The sequence below is a fragment of the Equus asinus genome, chromosome 14 (genome assembly GCF_041296235.1).
Source record: "Equus asinus isolate D_3611 breed Donkey chromosome 14, EquAss-T2T_v2, whole genome shotgun sequence".
Taxonomy (NCBI): Eukaryota; Metazoa; Chordata; class Mammalia; order Perissodactyla; family Equidae; genus Equus; species Equus asinus.
The window spans coordinates 10,697,220-10,714,294 of NC_091803.1; the positions used below are offsets into that span (position 1 = coordinate 10,697,220).

Consider the following 17,075-nt stretch of genomic DNA (forward strand, 5'->3'; position numbering starts at 1 on the left):
CCACGCCCCCAGGTACCTCTCGCAGATGGCATCATCTTCTCAGGCGCCCTGGTCGTCCGTGTCCGGCGAGCAGGAAGAGCGGGAGCTGAAGGAGGGCCTCCTCAGGCTAGCGGCCGTGGCTGTGGAGGGCCCGGGCTGCTGTGCCCAGCGGGGACACGGAGCGGCGTCCACGGACGCCGGGGGAACGGACGAGCCCGGCCCGGGAGACAGCAGCAGAGCGCGGCCAGACTCCGCCGGGCTTGGCTCTGCGCAGGCAGGCGCGGCTCGCCGACGCCTCCCACGCCTCCTACGACGGTGGCCCAGCAGCCGCCCAGACGCTCCCCAGCCGCTGCCCCGCCCCCTCCAGCGGTGGACTGCAGACAGGGACAGGGACACCCTCCTGGGAGAACTCCTGGGGCCCCGCCCACACGCTTCGGACCTTCGCGGAGCCGCAAAGTGCGCTGACAGGGACGCAGGGTCCCCGCCAAGCTCGCTCTCCGGGAACTGCAGCCTCCTCCCTCGGGTTTTACTTCAATGTCAGACCCGAAACCATGCAACGCCTAGAAGAAAACATAGGCTTAGTAAGCCCTCTGACATCAGTCTTAGCAGCCTATGTTCAAGTACCACGTCTGACTGGGCAATGGAAACAAAATACAAAATAAACAAATGGGACTACATCAAAGTAAAAAAAATCTTCTGCACGGCAAAGGAAACCATCCACAAAACCAAAACGCAACCTAACAACTGGGAGAAGATACTTGCAAACCGTATATCGGATAAGGGGTTAATACCCAAACTACAGAAAGAACTCATACACCTCAACAACAACAAAAATCAACAACCCAATTAAAAAAACGGGCAAAAGATCTGAGCAGTGACTTCTCCAAAGAAGATATAGGGATGGCCAACAGGCATATGGAGAGGTGCTCAACATCATTAGCGATCAGAGAAATGCAAAGAAAAACTACAATGAGATGTCACCTTCCTCTGGTCAGAATGGCTCTAACCAACAAGACAAGAGACAAGTGTCGGAGAGAGGATGTGGAGAGAAGGGAACTCTCCTGCACTGCTGGTGGGAGTGCAGACTGGTGCAGCCACTATGGAAAGCAGTAGGGAGTATCCTCAGAAAACTAAGAATAGATCTACCGTTATGATCCAGCTGTCCTACTGCTGGCTATTCATCCAAAGAACTCGAAGACACAAATGCAGAAAGACACGTGCACCCCTAGGTTCACTGCAGCATTATTCACAACAGCCAAAACTTGGAAGCAACCTAGGTGCCCATCAAGGGAGGAATGGATAAAGAAGATGTGGTATGTATACACAATGGAATACTACTCGGCCATAAGAAATGATGAGATCTGGCCATTTGTGACAACTTGGATGGACCCTGAGGGTATTATGTGAAGTGAAATAAATCAGAGGGAGAAAGTCAAACACCGTGTGATCTCACTCATGAGCAGAAGATAAAAACAATCACAAACACACACAGAGCAACGGAGATTGGATTGCTGGTTACCATAGGGGGATGGGGGAGGGGAAAGAGCCAAAGGGGTGATGAGGCTCACATGTGAGGTGACGGACTATAATTAGTTTTCGGGTGGTGAACACGATGTAATCTACACAGAACTCGAAATATATTACAACGTACATCTGAAAGCTATATGATGTTAGAATCCACTGTTACTGCAGTAAAATAAAATAAAATAAAATAAAATAAAATAAAGAAGTGTAGGAGCCTCAAGAGGCTGACAGGCTTTTGAAAAGGTATTCTAGGCGTTTTTATGGCTTAGCTCAGGGCGGCAGACACCAGCCTGAGACACAGCCGTGACACAGTCACTAACTTCAACTAAATTCTATTCCGACCGGAGGAAAATCAAAACTACTATAATAAGAATAATTTATTGAAGGACTCACTTTGTGCCAGATCCTGTGCTCACTGCTTTGCACCAACTATCTCATTTAATCCTCACATCCCAAAGCTAGGTTACCGCTACTCTCCCCATTTAAAGGTGAGGAGACGGAAGCAGAATGATGGCAATCTGCCTGGAATTCCCATAAGGATTCTCTATTCACACTGGTTTCACTCCCAGGAGAATCTCTGAGAAGAGACTGAGATTCTGTCGGTCAGAGGTGGGGTCCAGAGGGATGTGGGTGCAGAGCCTGGCCTGCCACCTCTCGGTTCCTCGAACAAGGCATTCACCAGGGCTGCCGATATTACCCCGACTCCATCTCCTTCCCTCCTTGTCCCTCTGTCCCCTTGGCCACTGCTATGGACTGAATAATCCTTGCGTCCTCCCCAGATTCATATAGTGAAGCCTAACCTTCAATGTGATGGTATTTGGAGGTGGGGGGGGCCTCTCGTTGGTGATGAGGTCCTGAGGGTAGGGCCCTCATGAATGGGATTAGTGCCCTTACAAGGGACACGAGAGAGATGATCTCTCTCTCTCTGCCATGTGCAGACACAGCAAGAAAGAACCATCTGCAAACCAGGCAGAGAGTTCTCATCAGACAACAAATTCGCTGGGACGTGGATCTTGGACTTCTCAGCCTCCAGAACGATGAGAAATAAATTTCTGTTGTTTAAGCCCCCAGTCTATGGCATTCTGTCATAGCAGCCTGAACTGACTAAGACAGCCGCTATCTCTGCTCTGGTTTTCATGCTGCCCTGGTCCACTGCCCACTCATCAAGCTCCTGTCATCGCCTCTGACCACCTCGGTCTCTGTCCACCCCCTACAAATTTATCAAAGTGACCTTTGTAAAACACAACTCTGATCTTGTCACTGCCCATGACTGACACTCTCAATCACTCCCAACGCCCGCATATGCCATGCCAAGACCTACCTTGTCTAGTGATCAAGCTTAATATCCGGCTGTATCCCATTTATCCTCCCCCCCACCCCATCTTTTTTTTTAACTCACATCACCCTATTCTCTGAAGCCCTGGTTCCCTTCTTTGTATACTGTTCCCACTGCCCAGAACACACACACACACCCCGCCTCACCCATCCATCCTCCACCCTCAGCCCCAGTGTCAGGCACTTCCTAGAAGGATCCTCACTAGCATATATTCTTGATATAGCCCTGATCCCACTTCATTACCATTAGTGATTTTCTGATCTGTCCACACAACAGACTGAGTCCAGAAGATTTGTTTGCTCCTCTCTACATCCCTATTGCCCAGTACCTGGTATGCAGTAGGTGCTCAATATATGCTTGCTGAATAAATGCATGACTAGAAAACATGATGAATTCCATACTGAAGGTAAATACGGATGGTATGGGAGGAATACTCCTACGAACTTTCCTCCTGTAAATAAAAAAGAGGGCTACAAACTACAGAAAACCCAAAGGTCCCCAGGAACATCCCCCCTCCTGGGAAGTTCCCATTCTGCTTTCCAAGCTGCTTTTTGCTCCCCTTATCTGCCCCCAACATCAATGATCGATGGACTAGTGACTTCTTTGTCTAAGCTGGGAACAACTTCATTTGCACACCATACTTTTTTAGTTCACCCTAGGTTAGGCGTAAAATAAGAAATTGCTCCTGTTAAACCAGGAGTCACTCCTCCCCGCCCCATTAACAGAATAGAGCATTTGAAAATCTGATGAAGTCCTAAGGACTCTAAGGAAAGCAACTAGAATGACAAAGGGGCTGTGACCTGGGGAGAGAAAGGAATCCACCGAGGTTATTCAGGGTAGACAAATAAATACTTGAGGGAGATGTTGCTACTCTCTTCCAAAGGGCTGTATGGAACAGTATTTAGGCTCACCTGACAGGCTTCAGAAAGTAGAAGAAGGACCACATAGTGGAAATGGCCCTAGTTTAAAACCAGGAAGAAATGCCTTTCCATTCTAGCCATTCTCTAGTGGCTGCTCTGGTGAGTGACGGAGAGGAGAGGCAAGGAGGAAGGAAGCCCCTGGATATCACTGAATGTGCTCAAGCAGAGATGGATGTCCTCACTTTGGGAATGTCACTGAGGGGCACAGAGGACTTCTATCCCTTTTGCCTGTCCAACATCCATCACCTCATTTGTTAAGTGTACCCACAGTTCTCAATTAAGGAATCACTCTTTCCTTCTCAGTGGATGGGGTGGGGCTAGCCCCATTCCGACATCTAGAAGTGGATATGGGACCTCAACTGGGCCATTCAAAATATCCCATCACTATGGCCACAGTGGCTGGCCCATGAATTTGCATGTGACTCAAGGCTGACCAATGAGATCTCTCCCTGGGACTTTGTCTGGAGGGGTTGTTAATCCGGAAGGATGTCAGCCTTGAACCAAGAATTGATTCCTCCTTTGCCACCACATTCCCCACAAAACTGAAAGAGTGATCTTTTAAATAGGCAAATAAGATCATATTGATACCTCACTTAAAAGTCACCCATGGCTTCTCACTACACTTAAAATAAGATCTAAACTCCTTACCATGGCCAGAATCCCTGTACCATCTGCCTCTCCCACTTGTTCTCACATGACTTTCCTCTTTGGTCCCTAAGGCCCAGCCATATTGGTCTCCTTCTAGTTATTCAAAGACAGCAAGACGATCTTTGCCTCAAAGTCTTTGCAGGACTGTTCCCTCTGCTGGAATACTCTTCCCTCCACAGCAGGCTCCCTTTCACTACAGGCGTCCCTTTTCCCATGTCACCAGCTCAGAGAGATTTGTTGTGACTATTCCCTCTACTGTTGCTCTGTATTCCTGTACCCAGTTTTATTGTCTCCATTACACTAGTAGCTGTATGTATGTAAATGTACGATACGATACATACATTTTCATCTGTCTGCTGGTTTATTCTATCTTCCTCCTCGGGAAATAATTTCCAGGAGATCAAGGACTTGCTGTCTTATTCACTAAAACATGCCTAGTGCATAATAAACCCATAATAGCTATTTGATGAATGAATTAATGAATGAATGGATTTATCCTAACTGAGAATAGGGCCAAAAATTTAAAAGTAAATAAGAAAGGAAAGTGGTTCTGAAAGACAGGATTCCTAACAACATCATTTGAGCATATAGACCCCAGTGAGACTGTCTCCTCCTGGACTTTTCGGTTAAGCAGCAAATAAATTCCCTTTTTAGCTTAAGCTGGTTGGAACTGGGCTTCTGTCTTCTGCCACAAAAAACTCTGACTTATACCAAGGGGCTTCATAAAACCCGTGGTGGAGCCCACCCATGTGATTGCTCTCCTCCTCTGCTTCAACTAGAATGTTCCCCAAACAGATCTGGACAATCCTTTCTCATGATGGCTTAGGCCTCCTTCCTCTGTCACTCACTGAGGATGTAACACGGCTTAGCTCCAGGCCTGTCACTCAGCAAGTAAGATGAGGCACGATGAGACATGGAGGGGCTTATGTGGAGAAAGGCGAAAGGAAGTGTGGTGGGGTCAGACGGTTAATAGATGTGACAGAATCAGGCCCGGTGTTTTTCCTGTGCCTGGAGCCCACCTCACCCCTGCACGGGCCACTGGCCCCCAGCTCCTGTCTGCCTTTAAAACAGAGGCCCCACCTCTGGGATCAGTTCTGATCCAAAAGAGAAGCAATTAATCAGTTCTTGTCTCACATTCTACATCAGCATCAGGCCTTGTTTTCCAATAGGTTGACCTACATCTTGCTCCTTCGTTTGGGTCTCTGAATTGTTCCTGGCTAGTTCCAGAAGCCTGAGTCTCTGCCTCAGAAACCTTCTTAGTGATGATAATGATAGGAAACACCTGCCTTTAGTTTATCATGTGCCAGGCTCTGTTCTGAGTACTTTCCATGTTCTTAGTTCATTTAATCTTTACAACGATCCAAAAAGATAGGTACTGTTAGTAGTCCCATTTCATAGATGAGGAAGCTCAGGCACGAAGGGTTTAAATGACCTGCCCAACATCACACGGCTAGTAAGTGGTGCAGTCAGGACATGAGGCCAGGCAGTCTGGCTCCAGAGTCTGTGCTATTAACATTCACACAATAACAACTTAGACTATAAACACCTGTGGTAGATTGGATTTCACAAAGATGGATGCAGCAAAATCTCCCTCCCACAGGCTTTTCTTACAATGTCACTCCGCCCTCCCTCTCATTGAGGAGCGAAGTATGTGTTCCCTCCTCTTGAACCTAGAGTATGTGACACTATGTGACTTTGAGGCTTAATAGTAAAAATGCTATGTACCTCTGCCTTGCTCTGATGGGACACTCAGTCTCAAGACCTAGTGCCATGCTAGTTTGGAAGCCCAAACTAGCCCAGATGGAGAGATCACATATAGGAAGTGTTCTGCCTGACACCCCAGCCGAGGTCCCAGCTGTAACCAGCATCACCACTAGCTAAGTGAGTGCAGATGCCTCCAGATGTTTCCTGCTTCATGTCACTGAGTCACTCCCAGGCTTTGCATCTTTCCAAACAAGGCCCCAGACATCAGGGAGTAGAGACAAGCCCTCCCAAATTCCTTACCCAGAGAATGCAGGAGCCTAATAAAATGGTCAGTTGACGCCACTAGGTTAGGCAGTGGTTTGTTACACAGAAATAGTAACTGGAACATCATCCCCTGCCTACAACCTTGTCTATGTCCAGTCTATAGAGCTCTGTCTCTGAATGGTATCTGGTTCAGTCCCTAACACCCAGTGACAGGTCCATCATAATCTGCTGGCCTGATATGTCGCCCGTCATCCCTTGTTGGACGTGCTGAACGCCAACAGCCACCTTCAATTACCACTTCTTGTCTGTAGCCAGATCCTCGTGACACCAAGTGTCACCAGCGAGACTGAACTTGCTCTCACTTCTGAAGCTGTTTCTGACCCCTCAACTTTGTCCACAGATCTCAGTTTCCTGCCTCATTCTGCCCTAGCCAGCCCCATCCGTTTTCAGGTGACAGTCATGGTTCAGAAATGGAGCTGATCCAGCTTCTTCATTGGAGAGGTGTAAAAATTGAAGCCCAGCAACATAAAACAAAATAGTAGCAACTGACATCTCTTGAAGCCCTAATGTATAATACTGAATTCAACCCTCACAAGTTATCCTGTGTAATTAATAACATCATCGATTCCATTATACAGATGGAAAACCTGAGGCTCAGAGACAGTAAGTCATTTTTGGTCATGCAATTGTGTTAAGCTGCCTCGGTGTCCCCTGAGAGGTCAGATCTCGGAAGGTTGAAGACAAGATACATGATGGATTCCAAGACGCAAAAACCATTGGGTTTTTCTCCTGCAGAAAATCTACCTATCTTAACAGGATAACAGCCTCTACCTTGAAAATACACCTTCTATGATCAACACAACTAGGAAATAAAGATGGTCCTTCCTCATGAGTTGGTATGGTGGGTGTGGCTAAGAAGATCTGTATTGGCCACATCCCTCCAGTTTTTATTTCTCTTTGTGTCACACTCCAGAATGTGATGCTCTAAATCTGGGTCCTTATCCTAGGAGATGGTACCAAATCCGTCTTTGATGAGTGTACAATGCCTTCTCATGGATGGAAATATACAGGGGTGGCTAAAAGAACAATCTTTGGAGTTCAAACAAAGGTATAAATACAGGCCCTGAGAATTCCTAATTACATGAGTTGTACGACCTGGGGCAAGCTGTGTAACTTTGTTGCCTCCAGGCTCTCATCAGCATAGCAGGCATAACAGGACCCACTTCATGGAACTGTTGTGAAGACTGAGTGAGACAATGGAGAGAGCCCAGCACAGAACAAGGGTATGCCCCCAATCACCATTATTATTGTTATTATACACAGAAATGGAACGAATCCTTACCGAACAGAAGTAAGCAAGAGCTCACTATATTTTAGAAAAATCACCAAATTATCTCAAAATACAGTATAAACAGTCCATAAAATCCCACAAACAGGCAAGAAGGCCAGCTCCCAGATTCCCAAGTAAGTGTTCATTCACACGATTCCAGCCCCTTATTGCGCTCAAGTTGCTAAGAAACACCTCGGCACTAATCATTCTTGGCAATCTCAAGATACTAACTCCTACAGTTAAATCTTCCCTAGAAAGACCCAGCTTCTGACCTAGAAGCGGGAGGTGGGAGCCCTGACCTCCTTAGTCTCCAGTTAAAAGAAAAAACAGGCAAACGATGGTATCAGAGTCCTATACTCCTGGCAAAGAGGAGAGTCCATAAAAGCCAGCGAGAAGAGGTTCCATTGTAACCTGACTAATGCTTCTCCAGAAGGGTTGCTATCAGCTGCAAAGCACTCCCCATTAAAGAAATCAATTTAGCATTTGACTTCTTCTCCTGTGGCGCATATTGAAGCGGGATCTGACAAGGATGGAAAACAGATTTGTGTTAAATACTGCCAATAAAGTCTGTAGCTCAAGGTTACAGCAGTCAATGGAAATCCAGTGCCTTGGAAACCCTGGGACCCTCATCCATCAGCTGGAGTCAGCAGCTTTGAAAGGAAGCTGTAGGTCTGGCTCAGGAAGGGGGCTGGTTATCAAGATTGGGTATTTGGGGTCATGGTAACCTGAGATGCTGGTTTTGTACTAGGTCCTTAAAGTAGGCCTGAGCTCCCAGGTCTGTGAGCATCTTGTTGGTTTTTCTTGGTTGTAGTGGATATCTCTTGCTCTTGCTTGCCTAGCATCCACACACTCTTCATTTTCTATCAATGGTACTCATGTTATCCCAGGAAACAGCTCCTCTTCTACGTCTCAGTCTGTGAGATTTGGGTTGAATTAAGCACCCCTCTGGCTCTAAGGGTAGGTAGGTATGTGAACTCACCCTGCCCAATCAGTGCTGGCCAGCCACTCTGGCCCCAGCAAGAGTTTCAGGGGTGTCTATGTGACCCAAGGAAGGCCAATCATAGCCAATGAGCCTCAGTCTTGAAATTCATTGTAATTGTTTGTTAAAAGAAGTCATCTTTCTAGGGGCCAGCCTGGTGGCGTAGTGGTTAAGTTTGCATGCTCTGTTTTGGTGGCCTGGGGTTCAAAGTTTCGGATCCCAGGCTTGGACCTATACATCACTCATCAAGCCATGTTGTGGAGGCGTCCCACATCCAAAATGGAGGAAGATTCACCGAGATGTTAGCTCAGGGTGAATCTTCCTCACCAAAAAAAAAAAGAGAAGAAGAAGTCATCTTTCTACTAGGGTGGATGGAAAAACAGGACGCAAGCCTAAAGCTCCTGAAAACCATCTTATCATAATAAGGAGAAAATGGAATCAGTCCAGAGAAAGATAGACATAAGAGATGGAAAGAGAGAGAATCCAAAGTCTGATTAGATCATTTGAGCTCTTAGAATCAAGCTGTACCTGAAGACCATCCCCTGGACTGTTCAGTTCTAAGATCCAATAAGTTTCATTTTACTTGGTTTTTAAGTCAGAGTTGCATTCTTGTCACTGCAACTAAGAAGGATCTGATGACTCCAATGTAGCTGTATCAGCAGATGAGGCCGGCCTGCTTGGAAAGTGGCAGGTCTCTGTGGAGCCTCACTTAAGGCAACACTCAGCAATGAGTCACATCTTCCCATCAGATTCATCTTTCCAATGCATGAACAACATATGGGCAGATCATGGGAGATTTCACGTGAGTCCTGGGAAAGCAGGTACAACCTGCCAAACCAGACAAGCAGGTGCCAGTGATGCTCCACACAGCGGCCTGACCGCTTCCACGTGCTCTGTTCTGACTTCAACACTCAGAGCCTCGTCTTCCTGGAAACGCTGCCCCCATTTCAGAATCCGGCTCTGCCTGTACCCAGGACACGTCAGCAGCACCTGGGAATTAACATCTCCCTGGGGACGGCCTCTCACCACTGACCTGCCCTTTGGCACGATGATTCTGAGGCAGTTTTTTACCCCATTTCCCAGAGTTTCCCCCACAGGATTAAGTCTGAGGCAGCCACTGGGATAGCTGGCTTACTACTGGCCCACTAATCAGCTGCCTTCCTTCCCTGTATGGCCCCCTCACTCCCTGGTGTGTCCCTGTACCTCCTAAATAAACTACATATGCTCAATCAGTGTCTCCGTGTCTGCTTCTGCCTTGAGAGCAGAAATTTCTTCAAGTTTCCCATCAGACACTCCGTTATTCCCCTCATGGAAATTCCTCCCCTAACAGCCTTTATCTCTTAGGCTGCCCAGCCTTTTACAAATCCCCTTTCATGATCCTTAGAAATACATCTCTGCCCTCAGCCTGCATCTCCCAGAAAGGTAAACAAAATCCTAGAAGCTCTCACATCCCTCCCACCCACCCCCAAATCTTATCAATATATTCATGCAGCAAAAATAGATTTCTTCCAGAAGGGAATGCTGTTGCCACCCAAATACAATTTACCTATAAATACCAGTGCAAAGGACGGCAGCAAGCACCCGGCTGGCGTCAAAACTGCAGTCCACAGTCAGGAGCATGGCCTGCTGGCTCCCCAGGGTCTGCACCCACACCCTGCCTCCCTCTTTCCCACCTCTTCTTTCACCCCTCTCTGCCTTCCCTTTGGCATTTTATGTGGATCCAGCCACACTGAATTAACTACTTACAGTTCCCCTAAAATAGGCCGTGCTGTCTCCTTCTGCCTTTTTAAATGCTGTTCCATATGCCTGAAATATCTTGTCTTCTCAGAGGCTGCGAAGGACTCGCTTCCTTCTCACCCCACTCATACTCCTGGTTCCAGGACTTTCTCACTCGAAAGAGAGAGAACTTGGCGTGGATTGTGTCAGAAGACTGAGCTTCCTTCAGAGCAAATGATGGAGACAGGCCTGGCGATCACTTGGCCAGAAGTTACAGACGGGATTCCAGATTTGGAGAGTGAAGTGGTTCTCGAAGCTGCCAACAAAACACGGCCACCGTTTTAGGCGTTCTGCCAGATGTCTTCAGGTCAACAGCAGTGGATGAGATCAACAGACACAGGAGGAAAGATACTCTTTTCAACTTTCCTTCATTCTTTCTGATAAAAAAAGAGAAAGTCTAATTTTGGTTATTCAGATGTCTTTAACACCTAACATTTGCTAATCTCTCATTTTTAAAAGGCAGAGAATTAATAATATTGTCTTCTTCTCATTGTGTTATGTTTCTAATTCCCTTCCACCTAAGGTCACTGATACTTTTCCTTCTTTTCCATTTGTATTAATGATGTAAAGTTTTCATTTAAATGCAGAGTCAAAATAAACAAAGGACAGTAAGCATAGTAACACATACACACATCCCTGTGTGACAGGTGTGATACGTGTATATACATTATAATATTATATATAATTACATATATTAACCACAGGTGGTCCTCGGATATGACAAAATTTTGTAAAAGTGATACTCAAATGAGTCAAGTTCAGGGGAAAAAGCTAGAAGGGGCTGCAGTGGCTACCTTTCAGATGCCTTCTTTCCTGGTACCCATGACGTGTTTGGTGGGCACAGCCCAAAGGCTGGTGAACCCCTAAATTCTCTGAAGAAGCAGAACTTCAGAAACTCACTCCAGCTGGTCTTCCCATCTGCATAAAGGGCTTTAGAAGCGGGTTATAATCTGAACTTTCCCTGCTCTCCTCCTCTTAGGGTGTCTAAGCTGAACTTGCACATTCCCGGATTATTTTGGAGTTGAAAAACCACCGTTTTAGCTACACTTGGCTCCTCTGAAGTACAAGGCAGAGGATGCTCCCATCTTGCCCCATGCCAGCTGTGACGGAGGACAAAGGCTCGTCTGTCTTTGATAAACAAATGAAGCTCAACATTAAAGGTGCTGTCTGATCCTCGCTTAAAGAGGCAGCCCCAAAGCAAACCAGCCAGACCTTCCTAAGCAGCTTTTGACGTCAAGGGTGAAAAGCAATGAGCGGTTAAGCTTGCCATTTCTATTCTGAAATGTGGCTTAGAGATATGCAAGATGGGGCTTTTCTCTTTCTAACCTTTCTGATTGCTCCTTCTCACTCAACCAAACTCACTCAAACAGATTTATGGAGCAAGCTTGTAGGAGCCAGGCACTGTGCTAAACACTGAGGATAAACAAGAGGCCGAAACCACCAAGTGCCTCACCTCAAAGCCTATGCTCCAGAGATTCTAGAAAGGGAAGACAGATAGTAAATGCAGAGGAACATCAATAAATGACAAGACCATTCCAGAGGAAGCGATGCTATTTAAAAAATAAAACAGGATTCATCAAAACGTGGCTGAGGTCCTGAGTGTGCACATGGTGGGTGGTTGGCTGGGGTGGTCGATGATGATGTCTATAATATTGTGATCCGAAACTTGAATAACGAAAGGATTCAACCTCACAGGATCTGAGGGAAGGGTGTTCCTGGTAAAGGAAGATGAATGTACAATAGGCCAGTGATGAGACTCCTTCGATTTATCTCTTCTTCATTTACCCTCTTCATATTGACCCTTCTTACATTCCCTCCGATGTGGATCAAGGCTGCCCCAGGGAGAGAAGCCCAAGGCATCCTGCCCTACATACTGATTTATATCATCCTCCAGGAAGCATAGGACGTCCTGACTTAATCCAATCTGATTCTTACCCAAAGATATAGGACCACCCAATAACCAGACCCCACCTGCACTGACATCATTTTAACAATGTTTTTCATGATCTGTCCTTTGTCTTGTAAAGAAATAACTCAAATACCTATGCCTTACAAATTTAGCTCTAACCCTCAACACGTTGCAGCTCTTCACTGCCCATGGGTCCTGTCCCCACGCCTGCAGCTTTTCACTGCCCATGGGTCCTGTCCCCACGCCTGCAGCTCTTCGCTGCCCATGGGTCCTGTCCCCACGCCTGCAGCTCTTCACTGCCCATGGGTCCTGTCCCCATGCCAGCAGCTCCTCACTGCCCACGGGTCTCGTCCCCCACTACTCCATGCTATTCTGTGAATAAACGAGCACTACTGCTAGCTCTTGAGAGTCCAAGAAATCTTTCTTTCGACTCCTCGACTCACCAAGTTCGCATCACCTCCACCTCTTTTCATACAGCTTAGAGATGTGGCTCTGGATTGGGTTTCTCTCCTAATTCCATCACTAATTAACCATGTCCCTAATCCCTAGGAGTCTCAGTTTTCCCATCTGGAAAATGGTAACAAGAACAATAACACCTATTTCACAGGATTGCTGTGAAAATACGATGTTCTATCTAAAATGCTCAGCTTACTTCTTGGGGTAAATAATCAACAATGGTTACTCATCACTCTAATTTTACTGCTCTCCTTGGACAAACTCCAGAAGACACTTAGGTTCATATAGGCTGAACGAGGACTGACCTGAATTTGAATTCTGAGTCTCTTCTTGTGTGAAGGAACTTGGGATGGGTTATTGTGAAAGAGAAGCTGATGTAATTTCTTTTTCTGGTTCCAGGTATTTCCTGCTAACGCTTCAATAGCTAGAGCACTCTACACCCACTGACTCCGGTGTAGGGTTTTTTCTAGCAGGTATCCAAAGAGAGAGAGAATCAGTGCTTGGTCTTTGAGGTTCAAAACAGGCCTTTGAAACTCAAGGCAAGGACTACAGTCTTGAGCAAAAAAGGTTTTTGAGTTTCAAGAGCCTATTTCCTTGGAGTTTCAAAAGACCAAAATCCTGCACTGAACAATAGGCATAGAAGAATACGCTCATTGATCTGTGAGCATGAGGTTTTCTCCCGCCACAAAAAAATCTCACAGGCTCAGGAAAAGCAGCAAAAGAGAAACATGAGGGTTAGACTCCTGTCAGGGCACCCAGTGAGACCAGGTCCCACGGAATACAAGAGTTAAGGATAAAATCACAGACAGGAGGGTATACAGGAGCCTCTTCTCACTTCCCAAGGGAGGACCAGGAAAGTGAACAGGATTCGAGAGTTCTCCAGCACCCTGCCGAGGGTCACCCCAGTAGAGTGGGAATGACAGCCTGGCGTTGCCGATGAAGGAAAGAGGCTGGGGTCCCTGGACCTGGAGGAGCTTTGTGGATGGAGGCTGAAGCTGAGGCCTGCTTTCCACCATTCAGGTGAGCACTGTGCACCATCATGTTAATTGCTCTTCTCCTGGGCATCTGGGAAGGACAGCAGCCAGCATCCTTGACAAAGAGAAACCTGTCTGTGCCCTAAGACTTTGCTTAGCACCATCTGAATTACCCCACATAGACACATCCCCTTTATGATGGCTCAGAGTAGTCATAAGCCCTCAAGATGGAATGATGGCTCTAAAAATCTAGATGAATCAGCCTTGGCATTGACACTTCAGTGGGAATGAGAGGAACCAGCTTGAGTTCTCCCTAGAGCTAGAAGGATACTAAAATACGCCTTCATTACACACTTGCAATCAAAAGAGATTTGCTGGAAAGACAACCTACCATCAATAAACTAATGCTCTAGAGAAAAGGCAGCTGAAAACTGCCTGACATGAAGCTGGCATAGCCCTCTGCTTTCCCCTCTCCATTCACCTTCTCACCTAGAACTGAAATGACATTTCAGGAACATAAACTTCTGCGACATAGAGTTAGACAGGGGCACTACGCGCCAGTGTTGCCCAGGCTCATTCCTTTCACTTTCCAAACTCCACATCCAGAAATCTTTCACAGGAGTTCCAACAGCTTACTTGACAAAGGAAGGATGGAGGATACTTCTCAAGGTGTATTCATTTCAGGAACTGTGCATTAGTCCTGGGCTGCCCTCTGAGCTCTGTGGCAAATGGAACACAAGCTAATGGTCACTAGCTTCACTGAGTATATGATGACTCTGTTTACATTTAGATCAACGAGAGACAGGGATGGAAGGTAACTGCCTCAGTTTCCCCAAGGGAGCTCAGTCTTTGCGATTCTGAAAGCAAAACCATCTGAAGATACCAAAGCAAAATGTTATGCAAAGCAAAAGGCTACCTGGCTGACTCCGCTCAGAAGGGAGAACTTTCTATCAAGACTGCCCCTACAAAGAGCTGTGAGAGCCCACCCTATGAATCTGAAGGCTTTCTAAAATTTTTGACAAAGTCAAGTGCATAGTCGATGTGACTTGTACTTGATATGAACAAGTCCTTTGGGTCACTGAGTTTGCTCAGGTCTGAGTTCTGTTTGCCCTCCAAGGTTCTACTGTTCCATGGAGTGTGTGCTGCTCCAGTCCGGATGTAGACACCAAAGTCCCACCCCCTGGGCCAGCCCCACCTTCTAGGAGAGTTTGGCAGAATATAGGAAGCTCAACGATTGCATTTTTAGGAATGTATCCTAAAGAAATAATCATGCACATATGTGGAGGTTTAACTCAAGGATGTTCATCCAAGAATTAACTATAATAATGAAAACTGTAAATAACTTAAAAACACAACTGGGTAATGATTAAATTACAGGAGATCCATGGGATATTACGTTGTCCTTAAATGTTCTGTTTTGAGGAATATTTAATAACGTGGGAAAATGCTTAGGGTATACACATTTTTAAATTATATTACACGTCGGTACGTACAAGATTTGCAAATATTCACATGTTTAAAGAGGTTCACCAAAATAAAACTGTGATTCTCTTTGAACGGTGTGATTACGGATGAATTTAAATGTTCTTTATACCTTCTGTGAGCTTCCTATCTGTGAGGGTTTAGGACAACTTGAAGTTAGAGGGCACAGTCCCCAAGACTGTCTCACTTCTGACACCAACTGCAAGTTTGATGGGTTCCCAAAAATACCCTAAAGTTTGATAATTCACTAAAAAACCTCACAAAACTCACTGAAAATTGTTATGCTCATAATTATAGCTTACACAGAGAAAGGATACAGAAAAGATGAGCCAAAGGAAGAGATGTATGGAGTAGAGTCCAGGAAAAGTGCTAAAAGGGGAGGTCCCGTTGTCTTCTCTCCATGGAGTTAAGGACACGATACCTTCCTGGCATCCATGTGTGACAATATGCACAGAACAGTGCCACCCAAGGACGCTCCTTGAGCCTCCATGATCAGAGTTCTCAGGGGACTTCACTATATCAACATGAGGGATTGCCCTTGTGGCTGATGTCAGTCTCAGTCTCCACCCTTCCACCCGTGTCCCAAAGCCCCCACCCCAAATCACACTGTTGGCCTTTCTGGCATGGCTCACCCTTACCCCAACATGTGGCCATCCCCCACCCTAAATCGTATTGTTTCACCACCCAGTGTGACCCCAGGTCCCAAGCAAAACAAAAACCATGTCCTATCAAGCAGAACACTGGATCACCTCCCAGTAAGCCAAAGACAAAGACCAGATGTCTTGGGCAGGATTGACTTCTTTACTACAAACTACGATAAACAATAAAAGTTACCATGAACAATAATATTAAGAACTATTCCTGCATTAGATAACTGGTGTCTTTGAAATCTGATCCTGGACACCCAGGGAAGCCAAAGGGCTGCTTTTGCCCCATCCTTACCACCTGGCCACCATCTAAATGGGCTTCTGCCTTTTCTTGGGTTATACCCTAAGTCCTCAATGGGGATCTGATCTTGTTACCTTTTTGTTATTGTAATTTCTATTCTTATTATATTGCTGTTTTTATAATTCCAATTGTAATGACTGCAATCATTGCTATCATGTATTGATTACTGACAGTGTTCCAGGTATTGACTTAAATTTTTAACATGTACAATCAAGTATAATTTTCACTTAAAATGAATTTTTCAGTATGTGCTATTTTAGCCCCATTTTGCAGATGAGAAAACTGGGGAACTAGGAGGTAAAATTTTTTATCCCAAATCTCCCTATTTAGCAGAGACAGAGCTTAGATTCAATCTCAAATCTGTCTCCTTCCAAACGCCCTTGACTTCCCTTCTGCTCTAACGGCTCCTCCCCTGGGGGTCATCATTCTCTGATTCAGCTCCCCTACTCTGGTCAGTCCCCCATCAACCTAGGAGCATCTAGGAAGCCAGATGGCCACCCATCTGAGGCCAACAATGAAGAAGCCTCCATCACCATATCAAGCCCTTAGAAAGGCATCCCATGCTGATCGCAGACCCAGGAGCCTTCTGTCCGGATGCCAGATCCCAAGAGGCACCTCCCTGTCCACTTCTCTCAAACAATCACTCCACCTGGACCCAGTTCGCCCCTCAAAATTAAATTCCCTTTGGAGCGTCTGTCCACTCATCCAGGTGTTCTTTATTGCCAGACATCTAAAAATATTAAAAAAAAATAATTTGTCTCAAGACAACTTCATGTTAATTTTACATGTCGAATAAACACTGAACAAATCTCGAGTACATTTCAGAAATGCTCCATGTCCTTAGGG

The 17,075-nt window shown here is 46.0% G+C and overlaps 1 protein-coding gene and 1 long non-coding RNA gene across 3 annotated transcripts in view; both read right to left on the reverse strand.

Moving 5' to 3' along the window:
• LOC123282395 (heparan sulfate glucosamine 3-O-sulfotransferase 4-like) overlaps positions 1 to 17,075 on the reverse strand; it is a gene marked incomplete at its 5' end in the record, with an annotated part of 133,690 nt that overhangs the window by 24,248 nt on the left and 92,367 nt on the right.
• The window catches only part of LOC123282602 (uncharacterized), a 151,884-nt gene continuing 145,525 nt past the window's right edge, over positions 10,717 to 17,075 (reverse strand). Inside the window, exon 7 of one of the 2 annotated variants that reach the window (XR_011494112.1) lies at positions 10,717 to 10,837. This is a non-coding gene — a long non-coding RNA (uncharacterized lncRNA). The remainder of the gene's footprint in view (positions 10,838 to 17,075) is intronic. The other variant, XR_011494113.1, reaches the window with a different exon arrangement.